This window comes from Microcebus murinus, unplaced genomic scaffold (assembly GCF_040939455.1).
Source record: "Microcebus murinus isolate Inina unplaced genomic scaffold, M.murinus_Inina_mat1.0 scaf057_hap2_Mmur4.0, whole genome shotgun sequence".
Lineage (NCBI taxonomy): Eukaryota > Metazoa > Chordata > Mammalia > Primates > Cheirogaleidae > Microcebus > Microcebus murinus.
Window position 1 is genome coordinate 1 of NW_027439003.1, and position 17858 is coordinate 17858.

Consider the following 17858-nt stretch of genomic DNA (forward strand, 5'->3'; position numbering starts at 1 on the left):
TGGACAACGCGGTCTGCTGGGCACGGGGGGGGGTTTGGAGGAGCAACTGATGCCCTTTGCACTTTGGGTAGCAAGTGTCTGAGGTGTCTCTGAGCCCTGCGCCATGTCGGGGGGTGGGGTGGGGGGGTGGGAGGTCGGGGGGGGTGGAGGAGCAGGAGGAGGAGGAGGAGGAGGTGGGAAGGGGCGTGGCCTGCAGTCGTGTTCCCGGGGTGGCTTCTTCCACAGGCTGCTTGGCCTGGGCTCCCTGCACCTGGGCCTTTGGAGGACTGGCCCTGTGCTTGCCAACGCTTCCCCTGCAGGGACCCAGAGCTGGGAGGTTGCATCTCTCAGCCCTGGGTCGGGCAGAGCCCCAGCGGGCCATGCCCACAACCTCTCTCAGCACGGGTCCCCCAGAAGGCTCCTTTGGGACCAGGATTCTCTTGCGGGTGACTCTTTAAGGTCTGGCCCCTGGATGGAGGGGCACCAGGAGTAGAGGAGCAGGAAGGGGAAGGGGGTGGCCATGCGAGGGGACACTTTCAGGCCAAGTCCCAGCTTCAGCCTGATCCTCCTGGGAACCCCGGGGTGTACGTCACACCTCCTGGTTGTCCCGCTCTGAGACAAGGGCTCTGAGACAAGGAGCCGGGCTTCGCATTCCCCCAGCAGCCAGTCGTGGGCTGAGGACACCTGGGGCGTTGGGAACTCCCTGGCTTCTCCTTGGCTTAACATCTGGAGCTGCTTGTGAATCGTGCCGCCACACACACCCGAGTGCAGGTGTCTTCTGCACAGACTGCGGGCCTCGCTCTTCTGAATGCCGCTAGCTCGCCACCCACCCACGGGTGAACCTGGTCAGGGTACTTTCTCTCGGGGGCAGACTCTGATCCTGGCGGGCTACCGGTGTTTCTGTTTGCTCGTTTCTTTCTTCCATTTCGGGAAAGGCTTCCTTACTGGGTGTGGAAATCTCCTATGCCTTTCCTCGCCTATTCTGTCAGCTTTAAAATTCTCTTTCAGTTGCCACCCTCACAGATGGATTAGGAAACTCTTTCCGGTGCACTCATTAGTGAAATGACCTCAATGAAGCTGGAATCCAATATCTAATCGCCGATTTTTAGCGAGTCCACACGCCAGGGTGGTCGGGGTCCAATGCAGCCCCGGCCAGGCCCAGGCCCCTTGGACTGGGCCACAGGAGGACACAGAGGAGGGTCCCGGCCCCCACGGTCGCGTTGCCGGCAGTTCTCCAAGGGCTTGGGCGTTTTCCAGAGGTAGGAGATGGAGGGGACTGATTTCTTCAGCGCCCCACAAACCACGCCACCCCACCCATGGGACACATCCCTAGAGAGAGAGAGAGACGCCCCATACACTCGCTCCCCTCCCCCATGCGCTGTGCCCCAGCCCGGGCCCGGGGGAATAGGCGGCAGCCCACCCACAGGGTGGGGGGCGCAGCTGAAAGGGGTTGTCGGGGATGGCGGACCCTGCCTGGGGTCAAAGGGCGGGCGACCCGCGCGTGCGCAATCGGCGGCGGCGGCGGCGGCGGCCACGAGCTGGGGGTGGGCCAGGCGAGGAGAGGAAGGGGGCTGGAAGGTCTCCACCTTGGCGAGTCCAGCCGTGGAGGCGCATCTTGTGTGAGTGTGAGTGAGTGAGTGTGAGTGTGAGTGTGTGTGTGTGTGTGTGTGTGTGTGTGTGTGTATAGAGAGACAGCCCCCCACCCCGGCCCGCCGCTCCCTGCCCGCCCCGCCCCGCCCCGCCTGTCACCCCCGTCCCTCGGAGCCCGCCGGACCCGGCCGGTGAACTCAACAGGCCCGGCCCGGTGCGGTTCAGCGCCGGCGCGGGGCCTGGGGCGGGGGGAGGAGGCGGCGGGGAAGCGCAGAGAGGCTCGGCTTCTTGAGCGGGGCAGGGGCGCCCTCCGCCGTCTAGGGCCACACCACCCTGAACGCGCCCGATCTCGTCTGGTCTCGGAAGCTAAGCAGGGTCGGGCCTGGTTAGTACTTGGATGGGAGACCGCCTGGGAATACCGGGTGCCGTAGGCTTCTTCTTTTTTTTTTTTTTGTTTTGCCTCTTGTTCTGTCCCCTTTCTGGGAGCGAGTCGGCGGCCCGGGGTGGGGTCACCCCCACCCTCAGCGCCCGCCGCGGTGCCTGGCGCCCCAGCCCGCACCGTGGGGCCTCCTCTTGTCCCAAGCCGCGACACCGCCGTCACGCGGCAGCATGCGTGGCTTCTGGACTGTCAGGTCTCAGACCAAAGGTCTGCTCTGTGGGAACCGACACGCTGGAGGAAACCTTGAGAGTCTGAGAGGGGAGGGAGTTCCAGAAGAAGGCCAGGATGTCATTTTGAGGGAGTATGTGACCAGAACTCGTCCCGTTGCTTTTGGGGTTCTATGGGCTACACGTAGGAATCTTTGGTGGTGGCACCTGATGTTGGGGGATCCGGAGTCACACCCAGACCTGCTCCACAGGCCTCCTTTTACTTTTCTCTTCGGATTCATTATGTTTAAAAAGTGTCTCTTATCTCTATGATTGCATTTTCTTTTCTCTCTCTTTTCAAGCAGATGATGGGAGTCCAAGTATTAAGGTGACATGTGTTGCCCGTGCCCCCCTCCCCCCTGTGTTCTTATTCATTTACCTCTGATGTTGTTCCAGCGTATTGTGGGGGTACCAATGTTAAGGTCGGGTACGTTGCCCTCTCCCAGCCTCCCCCCTCGGGTCAGAGCCTCAAGTGCGCCCATCCCCCAGTCGGTGCGCACCCACCCCGTTCCTAATGGAGGTGTATGCCCATCCCCTCCCCCCACCCGCCCGACACCCACCCGATGAAGGTGATTCCTCTGTGTCCACTTAGGTGTCCATCGGTTCGTACCCATTTGCTGGTGAGCGCGAGCACGTGGTGCTCGTGTGTCCATTCTTGGGCTACCTGGCTTACTGGAACGGGTTCCAGCTCTGGCCAGGAGAACCACGAGAGGTGCCCTCTCACCGCTGCTCCTCCTAGCTGAATAGCACTCCGTGGTGTCCACGCGCCACATTTCATTTACGCACTCGTGGGTCGATGGGCACTCGGGTCGCTTCCAGGTCTTTGCGATTGTGACTTGTGCCCTGACTCTAACCCTAACCCTTACCCAGCCCGTCTCCTCCTCGGCCCCTGCCTGACTGACTCCTTCCCGCCCGGCCTGTCACCTGTCACCGTCCTCTGCCCCTGCCTGACACGCTCCTCCCCGCCCGGGCCGTCACCGTCCTCGGCCCCTGCCTGACGGGGCTCCTCCGTCGCCTGGGCCTTCCAAGGGCTTGGTGTGGACGCTGGTTCCAGGACGCCCTCCCAGGAACCCGGTAGCAGGGCGGCCGCAGCGTCTCGCGCCACCCAACCGTCCGCCGGCCGGCGGCCGGCGCTAAGTGGCCTGCGGGGGACGTGCCCCCACTGTGGGGCGGGCGCCCAGCCTGGTGTCTTCTCTGAGGCCCCGTGGCTGCTTTTCCCCCCCGCAAGGGGAGAGCCGCGGAGGTGGGGACCGCCTCCTCGTGGGGACGTACACCCAGCTCTCCACGTCGGATTCCGGGGCTCTCTGTCCTGCCAGAAGGCCCAGCTGGCCTGCGGGTCCTTAGAGTGGCAAAAACATCCGAAAACTGAGATTGAGGGTCCGGTGGTTGTCTGCACTTTTGTGCTGGGCACCCCAGGGAGGCCCGGGGGCTGGCTGGACAACGCGGTCTGCTGGGCAGGGGGGGGGTTTGGAGGAGCAACTGATGCCCTTTGCACTTTGGGTAGCAAGTGTCTGAGGTGTCTCTGAGCCCTGCGCCATGTCGGGGGGTGGGGTGGGGGGGTGGGAGGTCGGGGGGGGTGGAGGAGCAGGAGGAGGAGGAGGAGGAGGTGGGAAGGGCCGTGGCCTGCAGTCGTGTTCCCGGGGTGGCTTCTTCCACAGGCTGCTTGGCCTGGGCTCCCTGCACCTGGGCCTTTGGAGGACTGGCCCTGTGCTTGCCAACGCTTCCCCTGCAGGGACCCAGAGCTGGGAGGTTGCATCTCTCAGCCCTGGGTCGGGCAGAGCCCCAGCGGGCCATGCCCACAACCTCTCTCAGCACGGGTCCCCCAGAAGGCTCCTTTGGGACCAGGATTCTCTTGCGGGTGACTCTTTAAGGTCTGGCCCCTGGATGGAGGGGCACCAGGAGTAGAGGAGCAGGAAGGGGAAGGGGGTGGCCATGCGAGGGGACACTTTCAGGCCAAGTCCCAGCTTCAGCCTGATCCTCCTGGGAACCCCGGGGTGTACGTCACACCTCCTGGTTGTCCCGCTCTGAGACAAGGGCTCTGAGACAAGGAGCCGGGCTTCGCATTCCCCCAGCAGCCAGTCGTGGGCTGAGGACACCTGGGGCGTTGGGAACTCCCTGGCTTCTCCTTGGCTTAACATCTGGAGCTGCTTGTGAATCGTGCCGCCACACACACCCGAGTGCAGGTGTCTTCTGCACAGACTGCGGGCCTCGCTCTTCTGAATGCCGCTAGCTCGCCACCCACCCACGGGTGAACCTGGTCAGGGTACTTTCTCTCGGGGGCAGACTCTGATCCTGGCGGGCTACCGGTGTTTCTGTTTGCTCGTTTCTTTCTTCCATTTCGGGAAAGGCTTCCTTACTGGGTGTGGAAATCTCCTATGCCTTTCCTCGCCTATTCTGTCAGCTTTAAAATTCTCTTTCAGTTGCCACCCTCACAGATGGATTAGGAAACTCTTTCCGGTGCACTCATTAGTGAAATGACCTCAATGAAGCTGGAATCCAATATCTAATCGCCGATTTTTAGCGAGTCCACACGCCAGGGTGGTCGGGGTCCAATGCAGCCCCGGCCAGGCCCAGGCCCCTTGGACTGGGCCACAGGAGGACACAGAGGAGGGTCCCGGCCCCCACGGTCGCGTTGCCGGCAGTTCTCCAAGGGCTTGGGCGTTTTCCAGAGGTAGGAGATGGAGGGGACTGATTTCTTCAGCGCCCCACAAACCACGCCACCCCACCCATGGGACACATCCCTAGAGAGAGAGAGAGACGCCCCATACACTCGCTCCCCTCCCCCATGCGCTGTGCCCCAGCCCGGGCCCGGGGGAATAGGCGGCAGCCCACCCACAGGGTGGGGGGCGCAGCTGAAAGGGGTTGTCGGGGATGGCGGACCCTGCCTGGGGTCAAAGGGCGGGCGACCCGCGCGTGCGCAATCGGCGGCGGCGGCGGCGGCGGCCACGAGCTGGGGGTGGGCCAGGCGAGGAGAGGAAGGGGGCTGGAAGGTCTCCACCTTGGCGAGTCCAGCCGTGGAGGCGCATCTTGTGTGAGTGTGAGTGAGTGAGTGTGAGTGTGAGTGTGTGTGTGTGTGTGTGTGTGTGTGTGTGTATAGAGAGACAGCCCCCCACCCCGGCCCGCCGCTCCCTGCCCGCCCCGCCCCGCCCCGCCTGTCACCCCCGTCCCTCGGAGCCCGCCGGACCCGGCCGGTGAACTCAACAGGCCCGGCCCGGTGCGGGTCAGCGCCGGCGCGGGGCCTGGGGCGGGGGGAGGAGGCGGCGGGGAAGCGCAGAGAGGCTCGGCTTCTTGAGCGGGGCAGGGGCGCCCTCCGCCGTCTAGGGCCACACCACCCTGAACGCGCCCGATCTCGTCTGGTCTCGGAAGCTAAGCAGGGTCGGGCCTGGTTAGTACTTGGATGGGAGACCGCCTGGGAATACCGGGTGCCGTAGGCTTCTTCTTTTTTTTTTTTTTGTTTTGCCTCTTGTTCTGTCCCCTTTCTGGGAGCGAGTCGGCGGCCCGGGGTGGGGTCACCCCCACCCTCAGCGCCCGCCGCGGTGCCTGGCGCCCCAGCCCGCACCGTGGGGCCTCCTCTTGTCCCAAGCCGCGACACCGCCGTCACGCGGCAGCATGCGTGGCTTCTGGACTGTCAGGTCTCAGACCAAAGGTCTGCTCTGTGGGAACCGACACGCTGGAGGAAACCTTGAGAGTCTGAGAGGGGAGGGAGTTCCAGAAGAAGGCCAGGATGTCATTTTGAGGGAGTATGTGACCAGAACTCGTCCCGTTGCTTTTGGGGTTCTATGGGCTACACGTAGGAATCTTTGGTGGTGGCACCTGATGTTGGGGGATCCGGAGTCACACCCAGACCTGCTCCACAGGCCTCCTTTTACTTTTCTCTTCGGATTCATTATGTTTAAAAAGTGTCTCTTATCTCTATGATTGCATTTTCTTTTCTCTCTCTTTTCAAGCAGATGATGGGAGTCCAAGTATTAAGGTGACATGTGTTGCCCGTGCCCCCCTCCCCCCTGTGTTCTTATTCATTTACCTCTGATGTTGTTCCAGCGTATTGTGGGGGTACCAATGTTAAGGTCGGGTACGTTGCCCTCTCCCAGCCTCCCCCCTCGGGTCAGAGCCTCAAGTGCGCCCATCCCCCAGTCGGTGCGCACCCACCCCGTTCCTAATGGAGGTGTATGCCCATCCCCTCCCCCCACCCGCCCGACACCCACCCGATGAAGGTGATTCCTCTGTGTCCACTTAGGTGTCCATCGGTTCGTACCCATTTGCTGGTGAGCGCGAGCACGTGGTGCTCGTGTGTCCATTCTTGGGCTACCTGGCTTACTGGAACGGGTTCCAGCTCTGGCCAGGAGAACCACGAGAGGTGCCCTCTCACCGCTGCTCCTCCTAGCTGAATAGCACTCCGTGGTGTCCACGCGCCACATTTCATTTACGCACTCGTGGGTCGATGGGCACTCGGGTCGCTTCCAGGTCTTTGCGATTGTGACTTGTGCCCTGACTCTAACCCTAACCCTTACCCAGCCCGTCTCCTCCTCGGCCCCTGCCTGACTGACTCCTTCCCGCCCGGCCTGTCACCTGTCACCGTCCTCTGCCCCTGCCTGACACGCTCCTCCCCACCCGGGCCGTCACCGTCCTCGGCCCCTGCCTGACGGGGCTCCTCCGTCGCCTGGGCCTTCCAAGGGCTTGGTGTGGACGCTGGTTCCAGGACGCCCTCCCAGGAACCCGGTAGCAGGGCGGCCGCAGCGTCTCGCGCCACCCAACCGTCCGCCGGCCGGCGGCCGGCGCTAAGTGGCCTGCGGGGGACGTGCCCCCACTGTGGGGCGGGCGCCCAGCCTGGTGTCTTCTCTGAGGCCCCGTGGCTGCTTTTCCCCCCCGCAAGGGGAGAGCCGCGGAGGTGGGGACCGCCTCCTCGTGGGGACGTACACCCAGCTCTCCACGTCGGATTCCGGGGCTCTCTGTCCTGCCAGAAGGCCCAGCTGGCCTGCGGGTCCTTAGAGTGGCAAAAACATCCGAAAACTGAGATTGAGGGTCCGGTGGTTGTCTGCACTTTTGTGCTGGGCACCCCAGGGAGGCCCGGGGGCTGGCTGGACAACGCGGTCTGCTGGGCACGGGGGGGGGTTTGGAGGAGCAACTGATGCCCTTTGCACTTTGGGTAGCAAGTGTCTGAGGTGTCTCTGAGCCCTGCGCCATGTCGGGGGGTGGGGTGGGGGGGTGGGAGGTCGGGGGGGGTGGAGGAGCAGGAGGAGGAGGAGGAGGAGGTGGGAAGGGCCGTGGCCTGCAGTCGTGTTCCCGGGGTGGCTTCTTCCACAGGCTGCTTGGCCTGGGCTCCCTGCACCTGGGCCTTTGGAGGACTGGCCCTGTGCTTGCCAACGCTTCCCCTGCAGGGACCCAGAGCTGGGAGGTTGCATCTCTCAGCCCTGGGTCGGGCAGAGCCCCAGCGGGCCATGCCCACAACCTCTCTCAGCACGGGTCCCCCAGAAGGCTCCTTTGGGACCAGGATTCTCTTGCGGGTGACTCTTTAAGGTCTGGCCCCTGGATGGAGGGGCACCAGGAGTAGAGGAGCAGGAAGGGGAAGGGGGTGGCCATGCGAGGGGACACTTTCAGGCCAAGTCCCAGCTTCAGCCTGATCCTCCTGGGAACCCCGGGGTGTACGTCACACCTCCTGGTTGTCCCGCTCTGAGACAAGGGCTCTGAGACAAGGAGCCGGGCTTCGCATTCCCCCAGCAGCCAGTCGTGGGCTGAGGACACCTGGGGCGTTGGGAACTCCCTGGCTTCTCCTTGGCTTAACATCTGGAGCTGCTTGTGAATCGTGCCGCCACACACACCCGAGTGCAGGTGTCTTCTGCACAGACTGCGGGCCTCGCTCTTCTGAATGCCGCTAGCTCGCCACCCACCCACGGGTGAACCTGGTCAGGGTACTTTCTCTCGGGGGCAGACTCTGATCCTGGCGGGCTACCGGTGTTTCTGTTTGCTCGTTTCTTTCTTCCATTTCGGGAAAGGCTTCCTTACTGGGTGTGGAAATCTCCTATGCCTTTCCTCGCCTATTCTGTCAGCTTTAAAATTCTCTTTCAGTTGCCACCCTCACAGATGGATTAGGAAACTCTTTCCGGTGCACTCATTAGTGAAATGACCTCAATGAAGCTGGAATCCAATATCTAATCGCCGATTTTTAGCGAGTCCACACGCCAGGGTGGTCGGGGTCCAATGCAGCCCCGGCCAGGCCCAGGCCCCTTGGACTGGGCCACAGGAGGACACAGAGGAGGGTCCCGGCCCCCACGGTCGCGTTGCCGGCAGTTCTCCAAGGGCTTGGGCGTTTTCCAGAGGTAGGAGATGGAGGGGACTGATTTCTTCAGCGCCCCACAAACCACGCCACCCCACCCATGGGACACATCCCTAGAGAGAGAGAGAGACGCCCCATACACTCGCTCCCCTCCCCCATGCGCTGTGCCCCAGCCCGGGCCCGGGGGAATAGGCGGCAGCCCACCCACAGGGTGGGGGGCGCAGCTGAAAGGGGTTGTCGGGGATGGCGGACCCTGCCTGGGGTCAAAGGGCGGGCGACCCGCGCGTGCGCAATCGGCGGCGGCGGCGGCGGCGGCCACGAGCTGGGGGTGGGCCAGGCGAGGAGAGGAAGGGGGCTGGAAGGTCTCCACCTTGGCGAGTCCAGCCGTGGAGGCGCATCTTGTGTGAGTGTGAGTGAGTGAGTGTGAGTGTGAGTGTGTGTGTGTGTGTGTGTGTGTGTGTGTGTATAGAGAGACAGCCCCCCACCCCGGCCCGCCGCTCCCTGCCCGCCCCGCCCCGCCCCGCCTGTCACCCCCGTCCCTCGGAGCCCGCCGGACCCGGCCGGTGAACTCAACAGGCCCGGCCCGGTGCGGGTCAGCGCCGGCGCGGGGCCTGGGGCGGGGGGAGGAGGCGGCGGGGAAGCGCAGAGAGGCTCGGCTTCTTGAGCGGGGCAGGGGCGCCCTCCGCCGTCTAGGGCCACACCACCCTGAACGCGCCCGATCTCGTCTGGTCTCGGAAGCTAAGCAGGGTCGGGCCTGGTTAGTACTTGGATGGGAGACCGCCTGGGAATACCGGGTGCCGTAGGCTTCTTCTTTTTTTTTTTTTTGTTTTGCCTCTTGTTCTGTCCCCTTTCTGGGAGCGAGTCGGCGGCCCGGGGTGGGGGTCACCCCCACCCTCAGCGCCCGCCGCGGTGCCTGGCGCCCCAGCCCGCACCGTGGGGCCTCCTCTTGTCCCAAGCCGCGACACCGCCGTCACGCGGCAGCATGCGTGGCTTCTGGACTGTCAGGTCTCAGACCAAAGGTCTGCTCTGTGGGAACCGACACGCTGGAGGAAACCTTGAGAGTCTGAGAGGGGAGGGAGTTCCAGAAGAAGGCCAGGATGTCATTTTGAGGGAGTATGTGACCAGAACTCGTCCCGTTGCTTTTGGGGTTCTATGGGCTACACGTAGGAATCTTTGGTGGTGGCACCTGATGTTGGGGGATCCGGAGTCACACCCAGACCTGCTCCACAGGCCTCCTTTTACTTTTCTCTTCGGATTCATTATGTTTAAAAAGTGTCTCTTATCTCTATGATTGCATTTTCTTTTCTCTCTCTTTTCAAGCAGATGATGGGAGTCCAAGTATTAAGGTGACATGTGTTGCCCGTGCCCCCCTCCCCCCTGTGTTCTTATTCATTTACCTCTGATGTTGTTCCAGCGTATTGTGGGGGTACCAATGTTAAGGTCGGGTACGTTGCCCTCTCCCAGCCTCCCCCCTCGGGTCAGAGCCTCAAGTGCGCCCATCCCCCAGTCGGTGCGCACCCACCCCGTTCCTAATGGAGGTGTATGCCCATCCCCTCCCCCCACCCGCCCGACACCCACCCGATGAAGGTGATTCCTCTGTGTCCACTTAGGTGTCCATCGGTTCGTACCCATTTGCTGGTGAGCGCGAGCACGTGGTGCTCGTGTGTCCATTCTTGGGCTACCTGGCTTACTGGAACGGGTTCCAGCTCTGGCCAGGAGAACCACGAGAGGTGCCCTCTCACCGCTGCTCCTCCTAGCTGAATAGCACTCCGTGGTGTCCACGCGCCACATTTCATTTACGCACTCGTGGGTCGATGGGCACTCGGGTCGCTTCCAGGTCTTTGCGATTGTGACTTGTGCCCTGACTCTAACCCTAACCCTTACCCAGCCCGTCTCCTCCTCGGCCCCTGCCTGACTGACTCCTTCCCGCCCGGCCTGTCACCTGTCACCGTCCTCTGCCCCTGCCTGACACGCTCCTCCCCACCCGGGCCGTCACCGTCCTCGGCCCCTGCCTGACGGGGCTCCTCCGTCGCCTGGGCCTTCCAAGGGCTTGGTGTGGACGCTGGTTCCAGGACGCCCTCCCAGGAACCCGGTAGCAGGGCGGCCGCTGCGTCTCGCGCCACCCAACCGTCCGCCGGCCGGCGGCCGGCGCTAAGTGGCCTGCGGGGGACGTGCCCCCACTGTGGGGCGGGCGCCCAGCCTGGTGTCTTCTCTGAGGCCCCGTGGCTGCTTTTCCCCCCCGCAAGGGGAGAGCCGCGGAGGTGGGGACCGCCTCCTCGTGGGGACGTACACCCAGCTCTCCACGTCGGATTCCGGGGCTCTCTGTCCTGCCAGAAGGCCCAGCTGGCCTGCGGGTCCTTAGAGTGGCAAAAACATCCGAAAACTGAGATTGAGGGTCCGGTGGTTGTCTGCACTTTTGTGCTGGGCACCCCAGGGAGGCCCGGGGGCTGGCTGGACAACGCGGTCTGCTGGGCACGGGGGGGGGTTTGGAGGAGCAACTGATGCCCTTTGCACTTTGGGTAGCAAGTGTCTGAGGTGTCTCTGAGCCCTGCGCCATGTCGGGGGGTGGGGTGGGGGGGTGGGAGGTCGGGGGGGTGGAGGAGCAGGAGGAGGAGGAGGAGGAGGTGGGAAGGGCCGTGGCCTGCAGTCGTGTTCCCGGGGTGGCTTCTTCCACAGGCTGCTTGGCCTGGGCTCCCTGCACCTGGGCCTTTGGAGGACTGGCCCTGTGCTTGCCAACGCTTCCCCTGCAGGGACCCAGAGCTGGGAGGTTGCATCTCTCAGCCCTGGGTCGGGCAGAGCCCCAGCGGGCCATGCCCACAACCTCTCTCAGCACGGGTCCCCCAGAAGGCTCCTTTGGGACCAGGATTCTCTTGCGGGTGACTCTTTAAGGTCTGGCCCCTGGATGGAGGGGCACCAGGAGTAGAGGAGCAGGAAGGGGAAGGGGGTGGCCATGCGAGGGGACACTTTCAGGCCAAGTCCCAGCTTCAGCCTGATCCTCCTGGGAACCCCGGGGTGTACGTCACACCTCCTGGTTGTCCCGCTCTGAGACAAGGGCTCTGAGACAAGGAGCCGGGCTTCGCATTCCCCCAGCAGCCAGTCGTGGGCTGAGGACACCTGGGGCGTTGGGAACTCCCTGGCTTCTCCTTGGCTTAACATCTGGAGCTGCTTGTGAATCGTGCCGCCACACACACCCGAGTGCAGGTGTCTTCTGCACAGACTGCGGGCCTCGCTCTTCTGAATGCCGCTAGCTCGCCACCCACCCACGGGTGAACCTGGTCAGGGTACTTTCTCTCGGGGGCAGACTCTGATCCTGGCGGGCTACCGGTGTTTCTGTTTGCTCGTTTCTTTCTTCCATTTCGGGAAAGGCTTCCTTACTGGGTGTGGAAATCTCCTATGCCTTTCCTCGCCTATTCTGTCAGCTTTAAAATTCTCTTTCAGTTGCCACCCTCACAGATGGATTAGGAAACTCTTTCCGGTGCACTCATTAGTGAAATGACCTCAATGAAGCTGGAATCCAATATCTAATCGCCGATTTTTAGCGAGTCCACACGCCAGGGTGGTCGGGGTCCAATGCAGCCCCGGCCAGGCCCAGGCCCCTTGGACTGGGCCACAGGAGGACACAGAGGAGGGTCCCGGCCCCCACGGTCGCGTTGCCGGCAGTTCTCCAAGGGCTTGGGCGTTTTCCAGAGGTAGGAGATGGAGGGGACTGATTTCTTCAGCGCCCCACAAACCACGCCACCCCACCCATGGGACACATCCCTAGAGAGAGAGAGAGACGCCCCATACACTCGCTCCCCTCCCCCATGCGCTGTGCCCCAGCCCGGGCCCGGGGGAATAGGCGGCAGCCCACCCACAGGGTGGGGGGCGCAGCTGAAAGGGGTTGTCGGGGATGGCGGACCCTGCCTGGGGTCAAAGGGCGGGCGACCCGCGCGTGCGCAATCGGCGGCGGCGGCGGCGGCGGCCACGAGCTGGGGGTGGGCCAGGCGAGGAGAGGAAGGGGGCTGGAAGGTCTCCACCTTGGCGAGTCCAGCCGTGGAGGCGCATCTTGTGTGAGTGTGAGTGAGTGAGTGTGAGTGTGAGTGTGTGTGTGTGTGTGTGTGTGTGTGTGTGTATAGAGAGACAGCCCCCCACCCCGGCCCGCCGCTCCCTGCCCGCCCCGCCCCGCCCCGCCTGTCACCCCCGTCCCTCGGAGCCCGCCGGACCCGGCCGGTGAACTCAACAGGCCCGGCCCGGTGCGGGTCAGCGCCGGCGCGGGGCCTGGGGCGGGGGGAGGAGGCGGCGGGGAAGCGCAGAGAGGCTCGGCTTCTTGAGCGGGGCAGGGGCGCCCTCCGCCGTCTAGGGCCACACCACCCTGAACGCGCCCGATCTCGTCTGGTCTCGGAAGCTAAGCAGGGTCGGGCCTGGTTAGTACTTGGATGGGAGACCGCCTGGGAATACCGGGTGCCGTAGGCTTCTTCTTTTTTTTTTTTTTGTTTTGCCTCTTGTTCTGTCCCCTTTCTGGGAGCGAGTCGGCGGCCCGGGGTGGGGGTCACCCCCACCCTCAGCGCCCGCCGCGGTGCCTGGCGCCCCAGCCCGCACCGTGGGGCCTCCTCTTGTCCCAAGCCGCGACACCGCCGTCACGCGGCAGCATGCGTGGCTTCTGGACTGTCAGGTCTCAGACCAAAGGTCTGCTCTGTGGGAACCGACACGCTGGAGGAAACCTTGAGAGTCTGAGAGGGGAGGGAGTTCCAGAAGAAGGCCAGGATGTCATTTTGAGGGAGTATGTGACCAGAACTCGTCCCGTTGCTTTTGGGGTTCTATGGGCTACACGTAGGAATCTTTGGTGGTGGCACCTGATGTTGGGGGATCCGGAGTCACACCCAGACCTGCTCCACAGGCCTCCTTTTACTTTTCTCTTCGGATTCATTATGTTTAAAAAGTGTCTCTTATCTCTATGATTGCATTTTCTTTTCTCTCTCTTTTCAAGCAGATGATGGGAGTCCAAGTATTAAGGTGACATGTGTTGCCCGTGCCCCCCTCCCCCCTGTGTTCTTATTCATTTACCTCTGATGTTGTTCCAGCGTATTGTGGGGGTACCAATGTTAAGGTCGGGTACGTTGCCCTCTCCCAGCCTCCCCCCTCGGGTCAGAGCCTCAAGTGCGCCCATCCCCCAGTCGGTGCGCACCCACCCCGTTCCTAATGGAGGTGTATGCCCATCCCCTCCCCCCACCCGCCCGACACCCACCCGATGAAGGTGATTCCTCTGTGTCCACTTAGGTGTCCATCGGTTCGTACCCATTTGCTGGTGAGCGCGAGCACGTGGTGCTCGTGTGTCCATTCTTGGGCTACCTGGCTTACTGGAACGGGTTCCAGCTCTGGCCAGGAGAACCACGAGAGGTGCCCTCTCACCGCTGCTCCTCCTAGCTGAATAGCACTCCGTGGTGTCCACGCGCCACATTTCATTTACGCACTCGTGGGTCGATGGGCACTCGGGTCGCTTCCAGGTCTTTGCGATTGTGACTTGTGCCCTGACTCTAACCCTAACCCTTACCCAGCCCGTCTCCTCCTCGGCCCCTGCCTGACTGACTCCTTCCCGCCCGGCCTGTCACCTGTCACCGTCCTCTGCCCCTGCCTGACACGCTCCTCCCCACCCGGGCCGTCACCGTCCTCGGCCCCTGCCTGACGGGGCTCCTCCGTCGCCTGGGCCTTCCAAGGGCTTGGTGTGGACGCTGGTTCCAGGACGCCCTCCCAGGAACCCGGTAGCAGGGCGGCCGCAGCGTCTCGCGCCACCCAACCGTCCGCCGGCCGGCGGCCGGCGCTAAGTGGCCTGCGGGGGACGTGCCCCCACTGTGGGGCGGGCGCCCAGCCTGGTGTCTTCTCTGAGGCCCCGTGGCTGCTTTTCCCCCCCGCAAGGGGAGAGCCGCGGAGGTGGGGACCGCCTCCTCGTGGGGACGTACACCCAGCTCTCCACGTCGGATTCCGGGGCTCTCTGTCCTGCCAGAAGGCCCAGCTGGCCTGCGGGTCCTTAGAGTGGCAAAAACATCCGAAAACTGAGATTGAGGGTCCGGTGGTTGTCTGCACTTTTGTGCTGGGCACCCCAGGGAGGCCCGGGGGCTGGCTGGACAACGCGGTCTGCTGGGCACGGGGGGGGGTTTGGAGGAGCAACTGATGCCCTTTGCACTTTGGGTAGCAAGTGTCTGAGGTGTCTCTGAGCCCTGCGCCATGTCGGGGGGTGGGGTGGGGGGGTGGGAGGTCGGGGGGGGTGGAGGAGCAGGAGGAGGAGGAGGAGGAGGTGGGAAGGGGCGTGGCCTGCAGTCGTGTTCCCGGGGTGGCTTCTTCCACAGGCTGCTTGGCCTGGGCTCCCTGCACCTGGGCCTTTGGAGGACTGGCCCTGTGCTTGCCAACGCTTCCCCTGCAGGGACCCAGAGCTGGGAGGTTGCATCTCTCAGCCCTGGGTCGGGCAGAGCCCCAGCGGGCCATGCCCACAACCTCTCTCAGCACGGGTCCCCCAGAAGGCTCCTTTGGGACCAGGATTCTCTTGCGGGTGACTCTTTAAGGTCTGGCCCCTGGATGGAGGGGCACCAGGAGTAGAGGAGCAGGAAGGGGAAGGGGGTGGCCATGCGAGGGGACACTTTCAGGCCAAGTCCCAGCTTCAGCCTGATCCTCCTGGGAACCCCGGGGTGTACGTCACACCTCCTGGTTGTCCCGCTCTGAGACAAGGGCTCTGAGACAAGGAGCCGGGCTTCGCATTCCCCCAGCAGCCAGTCGTGGGCTGAGGACACCTGGGGCGTTGGGAACTCCCTGGCTTCTCCTTGGCTTAACATCTGGAGCTGCTTGTGAATCGTGCCGCCACACACACCCGAGTGCAGGTGTCTTCTGCACAGACTGCGGGCCTCGCTCTTCTGAATGCCGCTAGCTCGCCACCCACCCACGGGTGAACCTGGTCAGGGTACTTTCTCTCGGGGGCAGACTCTGATCCTGGCGGGCTACCGGTGTTTCTGTTTGCTCGTTTCTTTCTTCCATTTCGGGAAAGGCTTCCTTACTGGGTGTGGAAATCTCCTATGCCTTTCCTCGCCTATTCTGTCAGCTTTAAAATTCTCTTTCAGTTGCCACCCTCACAGATGGATTAGGAAACTCTTTCCGGTGCACTCATTAGTGAAATGACCTCAATGAAGCTGGAATCCAATATCTAATCGCCGATTTTTAGCGAGTCCACACGCCAGGGTGGTCGGGGTCCAATGCAGCCCCGGCCAGGCCCAGGCCCCTTGGACTGGGCCACAGGAGGACACAGAGGAGGGTCCCGGCCCCCACGGTCGCGTTGCCGGCAGTTCTCCAAGGGCTTGGGCGTTTTCCAGAGGTAGGAGATGGAGGGGACTGATTTCTTCAGCGCCCCACAAACCACGCCACCCCACCCATGGGACACATCCCTAGAGAGAGAGAGAGACGCCCCATACACTCGCTCCCCTCCCCCATGCGCTGTGCCCCAGCCCGGGCCCGGGGGAATAGGCGGCAGCCCACCCACAGGGTGGGGGGCGCAGCTGAAAGGGGTTGTGGGGATGGCGGCCCCTGCCTGGGGTCAAAGGGCGGGCGACCCGCGCGTGCGCAATCGGCGGCGGCGGCGGCGGCGGCGGCGGCGGCGGTGGCCACGAGCTGGGGGTGGGCCAGGCGAGGAGAGGAAGGGGGCTGGAAGGTCTCCACCTTGGCGAGTCCAGCCGTGGAGGCGCATCTTGTGTGAGTGTGAGTGAGTGAGTGTGAGTGTGTGTGTGTGTGTGTGTGTGTGTGTGTATAGAGAGACAGCCCCCCACCCCGGCCCGCCGCTCCCTGCCCGCCCCGCCCCGCCTGTCACCCCCGTCCCTCGGAGCCCGCCGGACCTGGCCGGTGAACTCAACAGGCCCGGCCCGGTGCGGGTCAGCGCCGGCGCGGGGCCTGGGGCGGGGGGAGGAGGCGGCGGGGAAGCGCAGAGAGGCTCGGCTTCTTGAGCGGGGCAGGGGCGCCCTCCGCCGTCTAGGGCCACACCACCCTGAACGCGCCCGATCTCGTCTGGTCTCGGAAGCTAAGCAGGGTCGGGCCTGGTTAGTACTTGGATGGGAGACCGCCTGGGAATACCGGGTGCCGTAGGCTTCTTCTTTTTTTTTTTTTTGTTTTGCCTCTTGTTCTGTCCCCTTTCTGGGAGCGAGTCGGCGGCCCGGGGTGGGGGTCACCCCCACCCTCAGCGCCCGCCGCGGTGCCTGGCGCCCCAGCCCGCACCGTGGGGCCTCCTCTTGTCCCAAGCCGCGACACCGCCGTCACGCGGCAGCATGCGTGGCTTCTGGACTGTCAGGTCTCAGACCAAAGGTCTGCTCTGTGGGAACCGACACGCTGGAGGAAACCTTGAGAGTCTGAGAGGGGAGGGAGTTCCAGAAGAAGGCCAGGATGTCATTTTGAGGGAGTATGTGACCAGAACTCGTCCCGTTGCTTTTGGGGTTCTATGGGCTACACGTAGGAATCTTTGGTGGTGGCACCTGATGTTGGGGGATCCGGAGTCACACCCAGACCTGCTCCACAGGCCTCCTTTTACTTTTCTCTTCGGATTCATTATGTTTAAAAAGTGTCTCTTATCTCTATGATTGCATTTTCTTTTCTCTCTCTTTTCAAGCAGATGATGGGAGTCCAAGTATTAAGGTGACATGTGTTGCCCGTGCCCCCCTCCCCCCTGTGTTCTTATTCATTTACCTCTGATGTTGTTCCAGCGTATTGTGGGGGTACCAATGTTAAGGTCGGGTACGTTGCCCTCTCCCAGCCTCCCCCCTCGGGTCAGAGCCTCAAGTGCGCCCATCCCCCAGTCGGTGCGCACCCACCCCGTTCCTAATGGAGGTGTATGCCCATCCCCTCCCCCCACCCGCCCGACACCCACCCGATGAAGGTGATTCCTCTGTGTCCACTTAGGTGTCCATCGGTTCGTACCCATTTGCTGGTGAGCGCGAGCACGTGGTGCTCGTGTGTCCATTCTTGGGCTACCTGGCTTACTGGAACGGGTTCCAGCTCTGGCCAGGAGAACCACGAGAGGTGCCCTCTCACCGCTGCTCCTCCTAGCTGAATAGCACTCCGTGGTGTCCACGCGCCACATTTCATTTACGCACTCGTGGGTCGATGGGCACTCGGGTCGCTTCCAGGTCTTTGCGATTGTGACTTGTGCCCTGACTCTAACCCTAACCCTTACCCAGCCCGTCTCATCCTCGGCCCCTGCCTGACTGACTCCTTCCCGCCCGGCCTGTCACCTGTCACCGTCCTCTGCCCCTGCCTGACACGCTCCTCCCCGCCCGGGGCCGTCACCGTCCTCGGCCCCTGCCTGACGGGGCTCCTCCGTCGCCTGGGCCTTCCAAGGGCTTGGTGTGGACGCTGGTTCCAGGAC

General features: G+C 63.3%; 5 non-coding genes across 5 annotated transcripts; all 5 read left to right on the plus strand.

Annotated features, from left to right (window-relative positions):
* The first annotated feature begins 1884 nt into the window (after window positions 1-1884).
* LOC142869100 (5S ribosomal RNA) lies at window positions 1885-2003 on the plus strand. Its single transcript, XR_012917880.1, has one exon. It is a non-coding gene; the product is annotated as a 5S ribosomal RNA (ribosomal RNA).
* Window positions 2004-5529: 3526 nt separating this feature from the next.
* Window positions 5530-5648, plus strand: LOC142869111 (5S ribosomal RNA). The gene has a single exon (XR_012917891.1). It is a non-coding gene; the product is annotated as a 5S ribosomal RNA (ribosomal RNA).
* A 3527-nt stretch (window positions 5649-9175) lies between these two features.
* LOC142869121 (5S ribosomal RNA) lies at window positions 9176-9294 on the plus strand. Its single transcript, XR_012917901.1, has one exon. It is a non-coding gene; the product is annotated as a 5S ribosomal RNA (ribosomal RNA).
* Window positions 9295-12821: 3527 nt separating this feature from the next.
* On the plus strand, window positions 12822-12940 carry LOC142869122 (5S ribosomal RNA). The gene has a single exon (XR_012917902.1). It is a non-coding gene; the product is annotated as a 5S ribosomal RNA (ribosomal RNA).
* A 3529-nt stretch (window positions 12941-16469) lies between these two features.
* On the plus strand, window positions 16470-16588 carry LOC142869123 (5S ribosomal RNA). Its single transcript, XR_012917903.1, has one exon. It is a non-coding gene; the product is annotated as a 5S ribosomal RNA (ribosomal RNA).
* The last annotated feature ends 1270 nt before the right edge of the window (window positions 16589-17858 follow it).